This window comes from Anser anser, assembly GCF_964211835.1.
Source record: "Anser anser genome assembly, contig: HAP1_SCAFFOLD_32, whole genome shotgun sequence".
NCBI classification, from domain to species: domain Eukaryota; kingdom Metazoa; phylum Chordata; class Aves; order Anseriformes; family Anatidae; genus Anser; species Anser anser.
In genome coordinates, this window is record NW_028154148.1 from 3,895,426 (window position 1) to 3,912,373 (window position 16,948).

Here is a 16,948-nt window from a genome sequence, read left to right on the forward strand (position 1 = left end):
CGGCTGGCAGCTAAACACCACACAGCCGTTCGCTCACCCTCCCCCCTCCCTCTCTGGGATGGGGGAGAGAAACGGGAAAGTGAAGCCTGTGAGTTGAGATAAAGACAGTTTATTAAGACAGGAAAATAATAATAACAATAATAATAATAATAGTGATAATGGTAATAGTATTAACAATAATAATGTGTAAGAAAACAAGTGATGCACAATGCAATTGCTCACCACCCGCTGACCGATGCCCAGCCTATTCCCGAGCAGCCGGCCCCCCACCCCGGCCAGCCACCCCTATATATTGTTTAGCATGACGTCAGATGGTATGGAATACCCCTTTGGCCAGTTTGGGTCAGCTGTCCTGGGTCTGTCCCCTCCCAGCTCCTGCTGCACCCCCAGCCTGCTCGCTGGCAGGACAGAGCAAGAAGCCGAAAAGTCCTTGGCCTGGTGTAAACACTGCTCTGCAACAATTAAAACATCAGCATGTTATCAGCGCTCTTCTCATCCTAATCCAAAACATAGCACCCTACCAGCTACTATGAGCTACTTAACTCTGTCCTAACTGGAACCAGGACAGATATCCACCCCTTATTCCATACCATTTATGTCATGCTCAGGTTACACTCTGTCCAATACATTCTAATTAATCACCATTTTCATCTATGATATATAGCAATCATGGTAGTGATGACATACATTATTATATAATAATTAACATACTACAATTCAACTCATGGGCTATTCTCACCCAGTATCAAATCCCCTTGAGGTACACACCGGACCTCCCCATTCTTTTGCATTACCCACCAAGTGCATCCAGGTCCCTGAGCAAAAGCAATTCCACGAATGGGTTTGCCTTTTCCTGAGGCAGGAGTAGCCCAGACTGTTTTACCCAGCATGTTTCTTACGTGCACTACAGGAACTTTATCCCCTTCTACAGTGCGTAACAGGTTTGATTGGGCAGGTCCAGCTCGGTTGGCAGATCCCCTGGTATTGACTAACCAGGTGGCCTTTGCCAAATGTGTATCCCAATTTTTGAATGTCCCAGCACCCATTGCTTTCAGTGTAGTCTTCAACAGTCCATTGTATCGTTCAACTTTTCCAGAGGCTGGTGCATGATAGGGGATGTGATACACCCACTCAATACCATGTTCTTTGGCCCAAGTGTCTATAAGGTTGTTTCGGAAATGAGTCCCGTTGTCTGACTCAATTCTCTCTGGGGTGCCATGTCGCCATAAGACTTGCTTTTCAAGGCCCAAGATAGTGTTCCGGGCGGTGGCATGGGGCACAGGATATGTTTCCAGCCATCCGGTGGTTGCTTCCACCATTGTAAGTACGTGGCGCTTGCCGTTGCGGGTTTGAGGGAGTGTGATGTAATCAATCTGCCAGGCCTCTCCATATTTATATTTCAGCCATCGTCCTCCATACCAAAGAGGTTTTGACCGTTTGGCTTGCTTGATTGCAGCACATGTTTCACAGTCATGAATAACCTGTGCTATAGTGTCCATGGTCAGGTCCACCCCTCGATCACGAGCCCATCTGTATGTTGCATCTCTACCTTGATGGCCTGAGGTGTCATGGGCCCATCGGGCTATAAATAATTCACCTTTATGTTGCCAGCCCAGGTCCACCTGAGCCACTTCAATCTTAGCAGCCTGATCCACCTGCTGGTTGTTTTGGTGTTCTTCAGTAGCCCGATTCTTGGGCACATGAGCATCTACATGGCGTACCTTTACAACCAGGTTCTCTACCCAGGCAGCAATATCTTGCCACAATGCCGCAGCCCAGATGGGCTTGCCCCTGCGCTGCCAGTTGTTCTGCTTCCATTGCTGTAACCACCCCCACAGGGCATTTGCTACCATCCATGAATCAGTATAGAGATAGAGAACTGGCCACTTTTCTCGTTCAGCAATATCTAAAGCCAGCTGAATGGCTTTTACTTCTGCAAACTGACTCGATTCACCTTCTCCCTCAGCAGCTTCTGCAACTCGTCGTGTAGGACTCCATACAGCAGCTTTCCATCTCCGATGCTTTCCCACAATACGACAGGACCCGTCAGTGAACAAGGCATATTTCTTCTCATTTTCTGGTAGCTTGTTGTACAGGGGGGCTTCTTCAGCACGAACCACCTCCTCCTCTGGTGATATCCCAAAGTATTTGCCTTCTGGCCAGTCCATAATCACCTCCAAGATTCCTGGGCGACTGGGGTTTCCTATTCGAGCCCGCTGAGTAATCAGTGCAACCCACTTGCTCCATGTAGCATCAGTTGCATGATGCGTAGAGGGGACCCTTCCTTTGAACATCCAGCCTAGTACCGGCAGTCGGGGTGCCAGGAGGAGCTGCGCTTCAGTACCGACCACTTCCGAAGCAGATCGAACTCCTTCATATGCTGCCAATATCTCCTTTTCAGTTGGAGTATAGCGGGCTTCAGATCCTCTGTATCCCCGACTCCAAAACCCCAGGGGTCGACCTCGAGTTTCCCCAGGTTCTTTCTGCCAGAGGCTCCAGGTGGGACCATTCTCTCCGGCTGCGGTGTAGAGCACATTCTTTACATCTGGTCCTGTTCGGACTGGCCCGAGGGCTACTGCATGAACTATTTCCTGCTTAATTTGTTCAAAGGCTTGTCGTTGCTCAGGGCCCCATTCAAAAGCATTCTTCTTACGGGTTACTTGGTAGAGCGGGTTTACAATCAGACTGTAATTTGGAATATGCATTCTCCAAAACCCCACGACACCTAGGAAAGTTTGTGTTTCTTTTTTGCTAGTTGGTGGAGACATAGCTGTTATTTTGTTGATCACATCCATTGGGATTTGACGGCGTCCATCTTGCCATTTTATTCCTAAAAACTGGATCTCTCGTGCAGGTCCTTTAACTTTATTCTGTTTTATGGCAAAACCAGCCTTCAGAAGGATTTGGACTATTTTCTTCCCTTTCTCGAAAACTTCTTCTGCAGTGTCACCCCACACAATGATGTCATCGATGTACTGCAGGTGTTCAGGAGCTTCCCCCTGCTCCAGCGCAGACTGGATCAGTCCATGGCAAATGGTAGGGCTGTGTTTCCACCCCTGGGGCAGCCGATTCCAAGTATATTGGACTCCCCTCCAAGTGAAAGCAAACTGTGGCCTGCACTGTGCTGCTAGAGGGATGGAGAAAAATGCATTAGCGATATCAATTGTGGCATACCACTTGGCTGCCTTTGATTCCAGTTCATACTGGAGTTCTAGCATGTCCGGCACTGCAGCACTCAGTGGTGGCGTGACTTCGTTCAGGCCACGATAGTCCACTGTTAGTCTCCACTCACCATTAGACTTTCGCACTGGCCATATAGGACTATTAAAAGGTGAATGAGTCTTGCTGATCACTCCTTGGCTCTCCAGTTGACGAATTAGCTTATGGATGGGACTCAGGGAGTCTCGGTTGGTGCGATATTGCCGCCGGTGCACAGTTGTGGTAGCGATCGGCACTTGCTGTTCTTCAACCCTCAGCAACCCCACAACAGAAGGGTCCTCTGAGAGACCAGGCGAGGTAGACAACTGTTTAATGTCCTCTGTCTCCAAAGCAGCTATGCCAAAAGCCCAGCGGAACCCTTTTGGGTCCTTGAAATATCCTCTTCTAAGATAGTCTATGCCAAGGATGCACGGAGCATCTGGGCCAGTCACAATACGGTGCTTTTGCCACTCATTACCGGTTAGACTCACTTCAGCCTCCAATACAGTTAACTGCTGGGATCCCCCCGTCACACCATAAATACAGATGGGCTCTGGCCCTTTATAGCTTGATGGCATTAGAGTACATTGTGCACCGGTGTCTACCAAAGCCTTATACTTCTGTGCGTCTGACGTGCCAGGCCATCGAATCCACACAGTCCAATAAACTCGATTGTCCCTTTCCTCCCCCTGGCTGGAGGCAGGGCCCCTCTAGTCCTGGTCAGAATCTTCATTTCTGTGTTTAAAGGACTGCCTGCTGGAAGTTGGAGCAGCAAACCTTTCAGAGAACTCCTTTTTCCCAATTGTTTTCCTTTGCAATTCACGTACCCGTGCCTCTAGGGTCGCAGTAGATTTTCCATCCCATTTTCTCATGTCCTCTCCATGGTCACGTAGGTAAAACCACAGGGTGGCGCGGTGTGTGTGCCCACCATATTGTCTTCCTTGCATAGATGAACGTTTACCCCTAATAGCTGAGACACTGGTTTGTACAGGTGGGGAGGAAAATAAACTCTCTTTAAGTTGGTGGATCTCTTCAGAAAGTTTCTCCAAGGTATTCTCTTTTAGCTGGTGGACACTGGTTCGTTCAGGTGAAGGGGAAGATAATCTTTCTTCAAGTTGGTGGATCTTTTCAGAAAGTTTCTCCAAAGCATTCTCTTTTAGCTGGTGGACACTGGTTCGTTCAGGTGAAGGGGAAGATAATCTTTCTTCAAGTTGGTGGATCTTTTCAGAAAGTTTCTCCAAAGCATTCTCTTTTAGCTGGTGGACACTGGTTCGTTCAGGTGAAGGGGAAGATAATCTTTCTTCAAGTTGGTGGATCTTTTCAGAAAGTTTCTCTAAAGCATTCTCTTTTAGCTGGTGGACACTGGTTCGTTCAGGTGGAGGGGAAGATAAATTCTCTTTAAGTTGGTGGACCTCTTCAGAGAGTTTCTCCACAGCTGAGACACAGGCCTTTAGGGAAGAGGAGAGATTTCCTTCGTACTGCCGGAGTATTTTAGTCACTTCATTCACTGTGGGATTCTCCTCCGTTTTCCAGGCTAGCATTGCCAATGAGCTGGCATATGATGATGGGGCACTCCGTACAAACTTCCGCCACATGGGTAGTGTACACCGGACTGCATCTGGATCTGCGGATGTTTGTGCGTCGTCTAGGTCCTTATAAATTACTTCCCGTACGGCCAATTCCCTCAGGTACTGAATTCCCTTCTCCATGGTGGTCCATTTGCTTGGTAAACATACAAGTTCTTCCTTGAAGAGATACCTTTCCTTCACAGCTGACAGGAGACGCCTCCAGAGGCTGCGAGATCGTGCTCCATCTCCAATTGCTTTGTCAATGCATGCGTCCCTAGCAAGGGATCCCAGCCGCCTGGCTTCCTTGCCCTCCAATTCCACATAATTGGCTCCCGTGTCCCAGCACCGGAGCAGCCAGGTGACAAGCTGCTCGCCTATACAGCGACCAAAATCTTTTCGCACATCTCGTAGCTCACGCTGGTATAGAGTCTGGGTAATTACTGTTGATTTTTCGACATCCTCATCCTCATCTTCAGTCTTCTGCACCTTTGATGGCCGGTGTAGAGTCCGGGTAGTTACTGTTGATTTTCCGACATCCTCATCCTCATCTTCAGTCTCCTGCACCTTTGATGGCTGGTATGGAGTTCGGGTAGTTACTGTTGATTTTTCGCCATCCTCATCCTCATCTTCAGTCTCCTGCACCTTTGATGGCCCAGCCTCGTCTTCACTACGCCCAGACTTAGCAGAAGACTGTCTGCGTTTTAAACGACCTGAGCCTCTATACCATTTTTTCACCTTGTCTACAGGGGCAACTTGCACTGCTACAGCTCGTTTCTCTGACCCAGCCACAGGGTCTGCCACAGGGGTTGGAATACCCTCTGCGGGGTCAACTTGCACTGCTACAGCTCGTTTCTCTGACCCAGACGCAGGGTCTGCCACTGGGGTTGGAATACCCTCTGCGGGGTCAACTTGCACTGCTACAGCTCGTTTCTCTGACCCAGCCACAGGGTCTGCCACAGGGGTTGGAATACCCTCTGCGGGGTCAACTTGCACTGCTACAGCTCGTTTCTCTGACCCAGACGCAGGGTCTGCCACTGGGGTTGGAATACCCTCTGCGGGGTCAACTTGCACTGCTACAGCTCGTTTCTCTGACCCAGCCACAGGAGTGGGAGCAGCTGCACGAGCTGGGGCAGCTGCAGGAGCTGGAGCGGCTGCAGGGGCTGGAGCTGGAGCGGCTGCAGGAGCCGGAACGGCTGCAGGAGCTGGAGCTGGAGCGGCTGCAGGAGCTGGAGCTGGAGTGGCTGCGGGAGCTGGAGCTGGAGCGGCTGCAGGAGCTGGAGCTGGAGTGGCTGCAGGGGCTGGAGCTGGAGCGGCTGCAGGAGCCGGAACGGCTGCAGGAGCTGGAGCTGGAGCGGCTGCAGGAGCCGGAACGGCTGCAGGAGCTGGAACTGGAACGGCTGCAGGAGCTGGAGCGGCTGCAGGAGCTGGAGCGGCTGCAGGAGCTGGAGCTGGAGCGGCTGCAGGAGCTGGAGCTGGAGCGGCTGCAGGAGCTGGAGCTGGAGCTAGGTTGCTAGTAGCATCAATTGCAGCTCGATAGGCACAAGCCAGACCCCAGCACGCTACAGTGATTTGTGTCACTTTGGAACTGCCAGAGTCATGACACCTTTTTTTCAAGCATTCTGCCAGCTTTTTAGGATTTTGCAGTTGTTCAGGGGTGAATGTCCAAAACACTGGAGGTGACCACTGCTCTAGAAACCTGCCCATATCCTCCCACACTCCCTGCCACTCGCAACTATCCCGCCTCAAGACAGATCTCCGGATGAGATTCCTAAGTAGTTGTTTAACCCTCCACAAAATCTGAAGCGCATTCAGGAGACATAACAACAAGAGCAGGCTGGTCTGAGTATCCCAAGGATATTCAACATCTCGGAGAACCACCGTAACTAACTCGGGGGATAAGAGGGTGGTGGTGAAGGAGAAAGGGAGAGTGAACAGGTAGGGAAACATGTCTTCCCCTGTCCCCTTCACAGATTGGCTCCCTAACGAAAACAGGCAATAGGTGTAATTGCTAATAGTTTCCGAGATATGGGTTCCAAAGTATAGAGTCGACGTCAGTGCTGAGTACAAATACCAGGTTAGAGTCGTGACCAGATATTTCATCATTTCATAAGCCATTGCTACACCGCACAGTACCATAACAATCTTAAACCAGGGCCCGGAAAGGACAAACAGTGCAACAGGGAGCACATACAGAAAGTAACGCACCATAAAACTCAATTTGGAATACAGGTACAGCAGACTGGAGATTAAGGCAATCAACATCGTGACTAGCAACTATTAAGCAGGTCCAATACTTATACCAATTTTAGTTTAACACACTCTGGTCAGATTTGTCGATATCTCAACCCTTCGGGCCCCACGTTGGGCGCCAAAAAGACTGTTGTGGTTTAACCCGGCTGGCAGCTAAACACCACACAGCCGTTCGCTCACCCTCCCCCCTCCCTCTCTGGGATGGGGGAGAGAAACGGGAAAGTGAAGCCTGTGAGTTGAGATAAAGACAGTTTATTAAGACAGGAAAATAATAATAACAATAATAATAATAATAGTGATAATGGTAATAGTATTAACAATAATAATGTGTAAGAAAACAAGTGATGCACAATGCAATTGCTCACCACCCGCTGACCGATGCCCAGCCTATTCCCGAGCAGCCGGCCCCCCACCCCGGCCAGCCACCCCTATATATTGTTTAGCATGACGTCAGATGGTATGGAATACCCCTTTGGCCAGTTTGGGTCAGCTGTCCTGGGTCTGTCCCCTCCCAGCTCCTGCTGCACCCCCAGCCTGCTCGCTGGCAGGACAGAGCAAGAAGCCGAAAAGTCCTTGGCCTGGTGTAAACACTGCTCTGCAACAATTAAAACATCAGCATGTTATCAGCGCTCTTCTCATCCTAATCCAAAACATAGCACCCTACCAGCTACTATGAGCTACTTAACTCTGTCCTAACTGGAACCAGGACACCTTTACAAGGAGAAGAGCCCAGTCCTGCAGCAGAGGAAGAGGAACCGCACACGTCAGGGCAGACTGGGACCCTGCTGAATGAGCAGCGCCCAGGAGGAGGAGGGCCTGGGCACCACGAGGGATGCCATACGAGCAGTGGTGCTGCTCCCCAGGAACCAGGCCAGCTTCCTACAGAGCTGCCTTACGAGGAGCATGGCCACCAAGAAGATCTGAGTTATCAGACTCAGATCAGATCCCGTGTGACACCACACGGACAAGGGCTTGCAGCCAGCAGGAAAAGATGTGCAGGTCTGGGAGTCCCTAGGACCGCCTGGTGCAAACAGGATAGTGGGTTGTTGCAAGGCTGAGAATCCGAACAGGACCCAGGGCTTTGTGTCCATGGCTCTGGCTGTTGTCTCTGCCACTGAGGCCTACGAGGAGACAGCTTATCGGTAAAGCACCAGGGCCTCATTGCCTCCTCGCCCCCACCCATGAACCAGGCAGGGCTCGTACCGTTCTCCTGCACTTGGCCATGCACATCCCCATCTCCTCCTGCCCCACGAAGAGCCCTGAGCAGTGTGTGAAGGGAAAGGATCTCTCTTCCCAGGGGCTGAGGGTCAAGGCCTGGTCCTTTTGCTCGGTGACACACATCCAGTTTTCCTACACATCAGGGTCACCTTCACATTGCCTTTGTCCAATTGTCCTCACTGCCTCCAATGCTCTGCTCTAACGAGCTCCAAGGGAGGCTGTGTCAGTGCTGGCCCTCAGGGGGACACTGCAGGAAACTTGCCTCTGACTTGGACTTGTTGAGAGATGTCTTCAATTGTCTCTCAGTGCCTGAGGTGCATGGGCTCCTCCCCAAAGCCCCCCGAGGGGGGATTCCAATGCCTTGGGCTGGGTGTCTGGTGCTGAGCTGGGCCGGGCTCGTGGGACAGAGAGAGCTCGTGGCAAGAGGGCCCTGGTGCAGAGAGACAGCTCTGCCCAGGAGCAGCTCCTGTGCACAGCGCAGCAGGGCTGGGGGCTCTGACCGCAGCTGGCACGGGGACAGGAGAGAAGGAGAGAGGGCTTGGAGGCAGTTGGCAGTGGGAGGATGCTGAGAGCTGCCTGCAGGAGAAATCTGCACAGCCCTTGACAAGGTACGTCTCTGGCTGCAGGGCCATGCAGCTGCACGTCCTGGAAGGGTCTCCTGCTGTGTCTTGTTTCTGGGAGGGCAGTGGGCAGTGCAGTAGGCTTTGGGAGTCCTGCTGGATGGCACTGCAAGGTGAGGAAGTCTGGCAGAAGCCCCTCGGAGTGCCCTAAGCCAGGTGCCCCCGGTCAGCCAAGAGTGGTGTGGCCAAGCCTCCTCCAGACACTGCACGGGTGCAGCTGGGATGGTGGCACATCCCAGCTTTAAGATATCCATCTCTGTCTGTGGGGGATCCTCCTTGTCTGCAGGCTGCTCTCCAGCAGGATGCAGCTCTCTCGTGGCATCCTTGTGTTATCCAGGTGCCCTAAGGAGGAGACACCTCCGTGCTAAGGCCATGTCCGTGCTGCTGGATGGCTGTCTCTGGGCAGCTGGAGTGAGGCCTCTGCAACCCAGGATAGGAGGAAAGAGCTGAGCTCCTGCTCATGCAAGACAAGGTGAGGATTCTATCCCAATGTACTTGGACTGGGGCTTCTCTGCTCTCAGCTGTCTCCAGTTTCTTCTCAGGGAAACACCTGAGCAGGACGGTCCTTCAGCTCACAGAGGGATGACACAGGGCAGCTGGGAACAGGAGTGTTCAGCAGTGTCATCTGCAGCTCTGTTCTGCATTGGGATGCATTGTTGGAAACAGCACTGCAAATTTCATTGACCTGATAAATGGACTGAACTTGAGTTTCCCCCATGTTCCTGCCTCCCTCCTGCTGCACAGCAGGAAGGACTCCTCTGGAGCCCACAGCAGCCCCTGCTCCCAGTGCCACTCTCAGCCAGCACCAGCCGCAGCGCAAACAAGAGAGCTGCAGAAAGGTTTTTGCAGGTCTTTGCAGGTTCTCCTGCAAAGAGAGATGCTCAGGCTGGTGTGTGCTGTGAGGCTTGCAATAAATCTCCCTCAGAGAAGTGTGTACTAACTTTGTTCTCCCTTTATCGTCTTCAACAGGCAGCTGTGTCCAAAGTCAGAAAATGCCCAACAGCAGCTCTGTGAGCGAGTTCCTCCTGCTGGCATTCGCAGACACGCGGGAGATGCAGCTCCTGCACTTCGGGCTCTTCCTGGGCATCTACCTGGCTGCCCTCCTGGGCAACGGCCTCATACTCACCGCCGCAGCCTGCGACCACCGCCTCCACACCCCCATGTACTTCTTCCTCCTCAACCTCGCCCTCCTCGACCTGGGCTGCATCTCCACCACTCTGCCCAAAGCCATGGCCAATGCCCTCTGGGACACCAGGGCCATCTCCTATCAGGGATGTGCTGCACAGGTCTTTTTCTTTCTCTTCTTCATATCAGCAGAATATTGAGTTCTCACCATCATGTCCTATGACCGCTACCTTGCCATCTGCAAGCCCTTGCATTACGGGAGCCTCGTGGGCAGCAGAGCTTGTGCCCAGATGGCAGCAGCTGCCTGGGGCAGTGGCTTTCTCAATGCTGTCCTGCACACGGCCACTACATTTTCCCTGCCCCTCTGCCAAGGCAATGCTGTGGACCAGTTCTTCTGTGAAATCCCCCAGATCCTCAAGCTCTCCTGCTCAGATGCCTACCTCAGGGAACTTGGGGCACTTGTGTTTAGTGTTTCTTTATTATTTGGTTGTTTCGTTTTCATTGTGGTGTCCTATGTGCAGATTTTCAGGGCAGTGCTGAGGATGCCCTCTGAACAGGGCCGGCACAAAGCCTTTTCCACTTGCCTCCCTCACCTGGCCGTGGTCTCCCTGTTTGTCAGCACTGCTGTGGTTGTCTACCTGAAGCCCCCCTCCACCTCCTCTCCATCCCTGGACCTGGTGGTGTCATTTCTGTACTCGGTGGTGCCTCCAGCACTGAACCCCCTCATCTACAGCATGAGGAACAAGGAGCTTAAGCAAGCGCTCTGGAAATTAGTGACTAGATGTGTTTCAGAAGCAATAAATTTCCATTCTACATCTACAGATGACTAGTAATATCAATAACTACAAGAACAACGAATATTATATATATAAATATTTTTGTGTGTGTTTGTGTACTTACGAGTGTTTTCGTTACAGGACCTTCTTTGTTTTAATACATCTAAAGTTGCCCATTAAAATGATATGATTCATCTAATTTCATTTACAATATTTACCTGTCGAGTATAGCTCAGAGATTCTCTATATGAAGAGCCAGGCCCTCTGTGAATTTAAATAAAAGAAAGGAGCCTGCACTGCCTTCCTTGTGTGACGTCCTTCCTCTGAGAGCTGCTCGGGCTCTGCAGGGGCAGTGCCATGTGCAGGGCTGCAGAGGAAAAGAGTCCCATCCCAGCAGCACGGGCAGGGAGCACCAGCGCTTGGGGCATGCCGAGCTGCTCTCTTGCCACTGCCCCCCTCTGGTGCTGAGCCCTGCTGGTGGGGTCAGGCCCGGCTGCTCCTGTAGCTTGGTGCCAGTGCTGCTGTGGGGCTGTGCTGGGACTGCAGGCAGGGACAGGCAGTGGGCACGGCAGTGGCACAGCCGGCCTGCACTGCAGCACTTCCCTCCTAAGGGGGGATCTCCTCCAAGGTGGACTCACCACAGCTCAAGGGCTCAATCTGCTGTGAGCAGGCAGAGGAGAGCTCTGCAGCCCCAGGGCGCGCAGCAGCCCCAGCAAAGGAGTCTGGCGAGTGATTTGACTGCAAGGTCCCTCCTGCCCTAGCACCTCCCAGAACTGGCACGGCACTGGCTCCTGTGTGTCAGAGAGGCTGGGAGCCCAGGAGCTGTGCCATGGGCTGGAAGGATCACAACCAGATCACTTCTACGTCGGCAGATTCTGGGCCAAAGAGGGGGTGCTTTGTAGGTGTGGTATTACGAGGGCAGTGGTGCCTCAGAAGTTGCAAGTCCAGTAGGAAGCTAATGGCTGTTAAGTGGCCTGTGAGGTGACTTTTTTCTGAAGCAGCTGACAGGTCATCCCTTGACTCCTGGCTGGGATCTGTGCCTTTAGGCTCACATCTGCTGGTCTCCATGATAGGCCAGCAGAAGGCACCTGCTCTGCACACAGTTTGTGTGATCCTCTCTTCCTAAGTAGCTGGTAGACCCCATAGAGGAAGGGGTCTTGAATAGAGGTTGTCATGTCAGAGGTTTCAGCTTTTGCCTGAACTCATCCTTCAGGGCTGCTTTTGTGGTGGTGCAGAGCTGCTGGGCACATTGTGCAGGGTGCTCCTACAGCCTTTGTGTGCTTCTCCGTGCTGGCTTGGGAGCTGCTTCTTTCTCAGGAGCAGAGTAGCCAGCCGAGGTGAGACAGATACTCTGAGTTCATGAAAGCCATCAGAAAGCTGCCCCTAAGAAGATGACTGATATGGGGAAGTCAGGAGAAGGCTGGCCAGGAGAGATGTGAGATTTGGGGGAGGGAAGAGGAGCTTGGCCAGCAGAAGCTAATGATTTTGGAGAGGCAAGAATGGTCAGGTAATGTCGATCCTGCAGTAAAACTGACTTAAAGCAGACATGTGAGGCCCTTACCTTATTTTAACCTGTAACATTAATACTTAAATCTAAATGCCACTCCACACCCTGACAGGAATCCACTGCTCTAATTTTTGACCACAATATCCCCTGAAGCAAAGATAAGTCCATAACACCTTTCTCTTACCTTCACACACTTGCTCATCCTGATTCCAGCCTTTAACACAAGCATTAAAATGCTCTATTTAATCCAAGTCTTCTTGCAGATCTAAACAAAACGCTAAGCCAAAGAGCTTGCACATACCCTAACCACAGACCTGACACCCCAAGCACAACACCAAACCCTCCCACTCAATATTTGCTTAAGCTCTCACCCAGAAATGTTCGCCGCAGTCCCTAATGCCATATGTGAACAACTAACATCCAAACCCTGTCCTTCTGTGCATTAACCTCCTCTCCTTCAGACCCTCTCCTAACCCGTAATGTTAGGTTCTTGTTCCCTTGGAGCAGGGCAGGAACCATGAGGTTGCCGTGCAGTACCATTGCATTCACCGATGAATGTGAGGGGCCATGGATCTGATCAGCTTGTGGGCCAGAAAGAGGAGATGGGTGGGAATGCTCTGAGGAGCTCAGCTGTGCCTCAGGATCTCCTGCCCCAGCAGGAGGAATGTGACTGGGGCAGTGACTGGGAGGTCACTTCTGTCTCTGCAGCTGATAGGGCAGCAGCAGGAACGTGTCACGCAAAGGGACTGTGAGGTCCCTTGTGTCTGGAGGTGGCAGGTCAGCCTTGGCTTCTCCCTGGGATCTGCACTTTGGGGCTGAGTGGCCCTGCTAGGCCAGCAGAAGGCCCCTGCTTGGCATGCTGCCTGTGGGATCCCCTCTGCCTCCATCCCCAGGACGACCCAGACAGAAAGAAGGCCCGCAGAGGGATTGTCCTGTCCCTTCTGCTTGAGGCCAGGACTGGGCAGCAGGAGGAGGCACAAGGCTTGGCTGTGTCTAGCCAAGAAGCTGCAAGGCCAGCAGCAGGCCCATGCCTTGGGAGATGCTGCTGAGGTGACTTCTGTCTGCTTGGCTGACAGTCCGCAAGGAGCCTGATGGGTTGGGATGCCTACTTCAGGAGCGGTGGCCACCCTGATGGAGCTTTCTTTGGTAGTAGGAAAGATCAGGAGAGAAAAAAATTGCACCTTGGAAGGGTGGCACTGGACATGAGGAGGAAGAAATGTCTCTCAAATGGTCGTGCTGTGGTGCCAGAGGTCACCGAAAGGGAGTTTATGATCAGACCCAGGCTTTGTGTTTCAAGGAACAGCTCGTGAGGGTTGATGAGACATGGGTGAGAAGATGGAAATGCCAGGATGAGAGCAAGGTGGTGAACAGAGATGGGTGTCTGCAGACTTCAAGGAAATAGGGCAAAGTGTGGGACAGCATAGGAAAGCCTGCAGAGGAGAAGGCAGAGGGTGCTGTCAAGAAGGGAAGGCCCCAACAGCCCTGACCTTTTTGTCCCTTTGGCTAGAGCTTCTGAGGAGACGAGATATAGTCATTGCAATGGGGCCTCTTTGCTTCCTTGATACCCTGTGCAGGGGTGGGGAGGTGTCCTAATGAAGTTCTTCTCGTGGCATCACACTTCCCACCACATCATACAGACCCCAAGAAGAGCCCTGAGCCAGACGGGGGGGTGCAGGGTCTCCCTTCCAGTGGCTGGGGTCAGGCCTTGGCCCTTCTGCTTCACCAAAACCCCATAGACTTGTACTTGTTGAGTTTCATCAGATGGTCTCGAACCTGCTCTTCACTTACAGCAGGTGGGACTTTGCCCCCCAGCCTCCATCTGTGGGTTCCGGGAAATCAAAGACTTGGGAAGCCTGACTGGCAGGGAAGACTGAGGAGAAGACATTGCTGAGTCCCTCAGCCTTCTCCATGGCTGTCATTACCAGTTCACCCTTCTCATCCATCAGAGGGGGAACACTCTCCTTGGCCTTTCTTTTCTGAGCAATGTATCTGTAGAATCTCTTCCTGTTATTCTTTGCTTCACTTGATAAGCTCAGTTCCATCCGTGCCTTGGCTTTCACAGAATCACAGAATCGTCTAGGTTGGAAGACACCTCCAAGATCACCTAGGCCAACCTCTGACCTAACACTAACAAGTCCTACACTAAACCATATCACTGAGCTCAACATCTAAACGTCTCTTAAAGACCTCCAGGGATGGTGACTCAACCACCTCCCTGGGCAGTCCATTCCAATGCATAACAACCCTTTCAGTAAAGAAGTTCCTCCTAACATCCAACCTAAACCTCCCCTGGCGCAACTTTAGCCCATTCCCCCTCGTCCTGTCACCAGGCACATGGGAGAATAGATCAACCCCCACCTCGTTACAACCTCCTTTAAGGTACCTAGAGAGAGCGATAAGGTCACCCCTGAGCCTCCTCTTCTCCAGGCTGAACAGTCCCAGCTCCCTCAGCCACTCCTCATAAGACTTGTTCTCCAGACCCCTCACCAGCTTTGTCACCCTCTCTGGACTCTCTCGAGCACCTCCATGTCCTTCTTGTAGCAAGGGGCCCAAAACTGAACACAGTACTCGAGGTGCGGCCTCACCAGAGCCGAGTACAGGGGGACAATCACCTCCTTAGACCTGCTGGCCACGCTGTTTCTTATACAAGCCAGGATGCTGTTGGCCTTCTTGGCCACCTGAGCACACTGCTGGCTCATATTCAGCTGCCTATCAACCAGTACTCCCAGGTCTTTCTCTGCCAGGCAGCTTTCCAACCGCTCATCCCCCAGCCTGTAGCTCTGCTTGGGGTTGTTGCGCCCCAGGTGCAGGACCCGGCCTTGTTGAAATTCATACAGCTGGCCTCAGCCCATCGCTCCAGCCTATCCAGATCCTCCTGCAGAGCCTTCCTACCCTCGAGCAGATCGACACATGCACCTAACTTGGTGTCATCTGCAAACTTACTGAGGGTGCACTCGATCCCCTCATCCAGATCACCGATAAAGATATTAAAGAGGACTGGCCCAGTACTGAGCCCTGTGGACTCCACTAGTGACCGGCCTCCAACTGGATTTGACTCCATTCACCACAACTCTTTGGGCCCGGCTATCCAGCTAGTTTTTAACCCAACGAAGCGTACGCCAGTCCAAGCTACGAGCAGCCAGTTTCTTGAGGAGAATGTTGTGGGACACAGTGTCAAAAACCTTACTGAAGTTAAGGTAGACCACATCCACAGCCTTCCCCTCATCCACTAAGCGCGTCACTTGGTCATAGAAGGAGATCAGGTTCGTCAAGCAGGACCTGCCTTTCATAAACCCATGCTGACTGGGCCTGATCGCCTGGTTGCCCACAGCAACCAGGTGTTTCAGTGAGTTCCAGCTCGCCCATCTCTCAGCAGTCTGTCTAATGGTTTCCTTAGCAAGAAACTCATCATTTATCATTGAATTACTATGATATGGGTTAATATTAACACAATTATTTTAAAAGTCCTATTAATCAGTGTAAAATATATCATGTACATTCATCCTTTTGGGAAGGTAAACTTCACTGGAGGCAAAAAAATGAGGAACTTGAACTTTTTTTTTTTTTGAAAATTGCAGCATGATTTCCTGCTGTTTGTTTTTAAATAGGAAAAACCCTGCTTTTCCTACCTAAGCACGGCTCCAAAGGAATAACCCTAGACCAACATCTATAGGAAAATGATGCTCCAAAATGAAATGCAACAACATTCAACTTTTAAAAGGAGGAAAGCTTTCTATTAGATGCTCTTTGAAATCTTCCTCCTTAACTACACCATGAAAACTCAATCTCTTCTTTCACCAATCTCTTGTCAACCCTCACCACCTGTTCCTTGATGATCTCAAAGCCTGGGTCTGATCACAGACTCTCTTTCGGTGACCTCTGTCACCACAGCACGACCCTTTGAGGGACATTTCTTCCTCCTTGCGGCCAGTGCCAACCATCCAAGGTACACTTTGTGGCAGTTTTTTCTCTCCTGCTCTTTCCTACTACCAAAGAAAGCTCCATCAGGGTGGAAACCCCTCCTGAAGTAGGCATCCCAACCCATCAGGCTCCTTGCGGACTGTCAGCCAAGCAGACAGAAGTCACCTCAGCAGCATCTCCCAAGGCATGGGCCTGCTGCTGGCCTTGCAGCTTCTTGGCTAGACACAGCCAAGCCTTGTGCCTCCTGCTGTCCAGTCCTGGCCTCAAGCAGAAGGGACAGGACAAGCCCTCTGCGGGCCTTCTTTGTGTCTGGGTCCTCCTGGGGATGGAGGCAGAGGGGATCCCACAGGCAGCATGCCAAGCAGGGGCCTTCTGCTGGCCTAGCAGGGCCACTGGCAGATGGCAGCCCCAAAGTGCACATCCCAGGGAGAAGCCAAGGCTGACCTGCCACCTGCAGACACAAGGGACCTCACAGTCCCTTTGCGTGACACGTTCCTGCTGCTGCCCTATCAGCTGCAGAGACAGAAGTGACCTCCCAGTCACTGCCCCAGTCACATTCCTCCTGCTGGGGCAGGACATCCTGAGGCACAGCTGAGCTCCTCAGAGCATTCCCACCCATCTCCTCTTTCTGGCCCACAAGCTGATCAGATCCATGGCCCCTCACATTCATCGGTGAATGCAATGGTACTGCACGGCAACCTCATGGTTCCTGCCCTGCTCCAAGGGAACAAGAACCTAACATTACGGGTTAGGAGAGGGTCTGAA

At 51.9% G+C, this 16,948-nt stretch overlaps 1 pseudogene across 1 annotated transcript; it reads left to right on the forward strand.

Moving 5' to 3' along the window:
• Positions 1-9,723: 9,723 nt before the first annotated feature.
• On the forward strand, positions 9,724-10,831 carry LOC310890499 (olfactory receptor 14C36-like; annotated as a pseudogene). The gene has a single exon. The product of its transcript is annotated as an olfactory receptor 14C36-like (transcript).
• Positions 10,832-16,948: the final 6,117 nt, after the last annotated feature.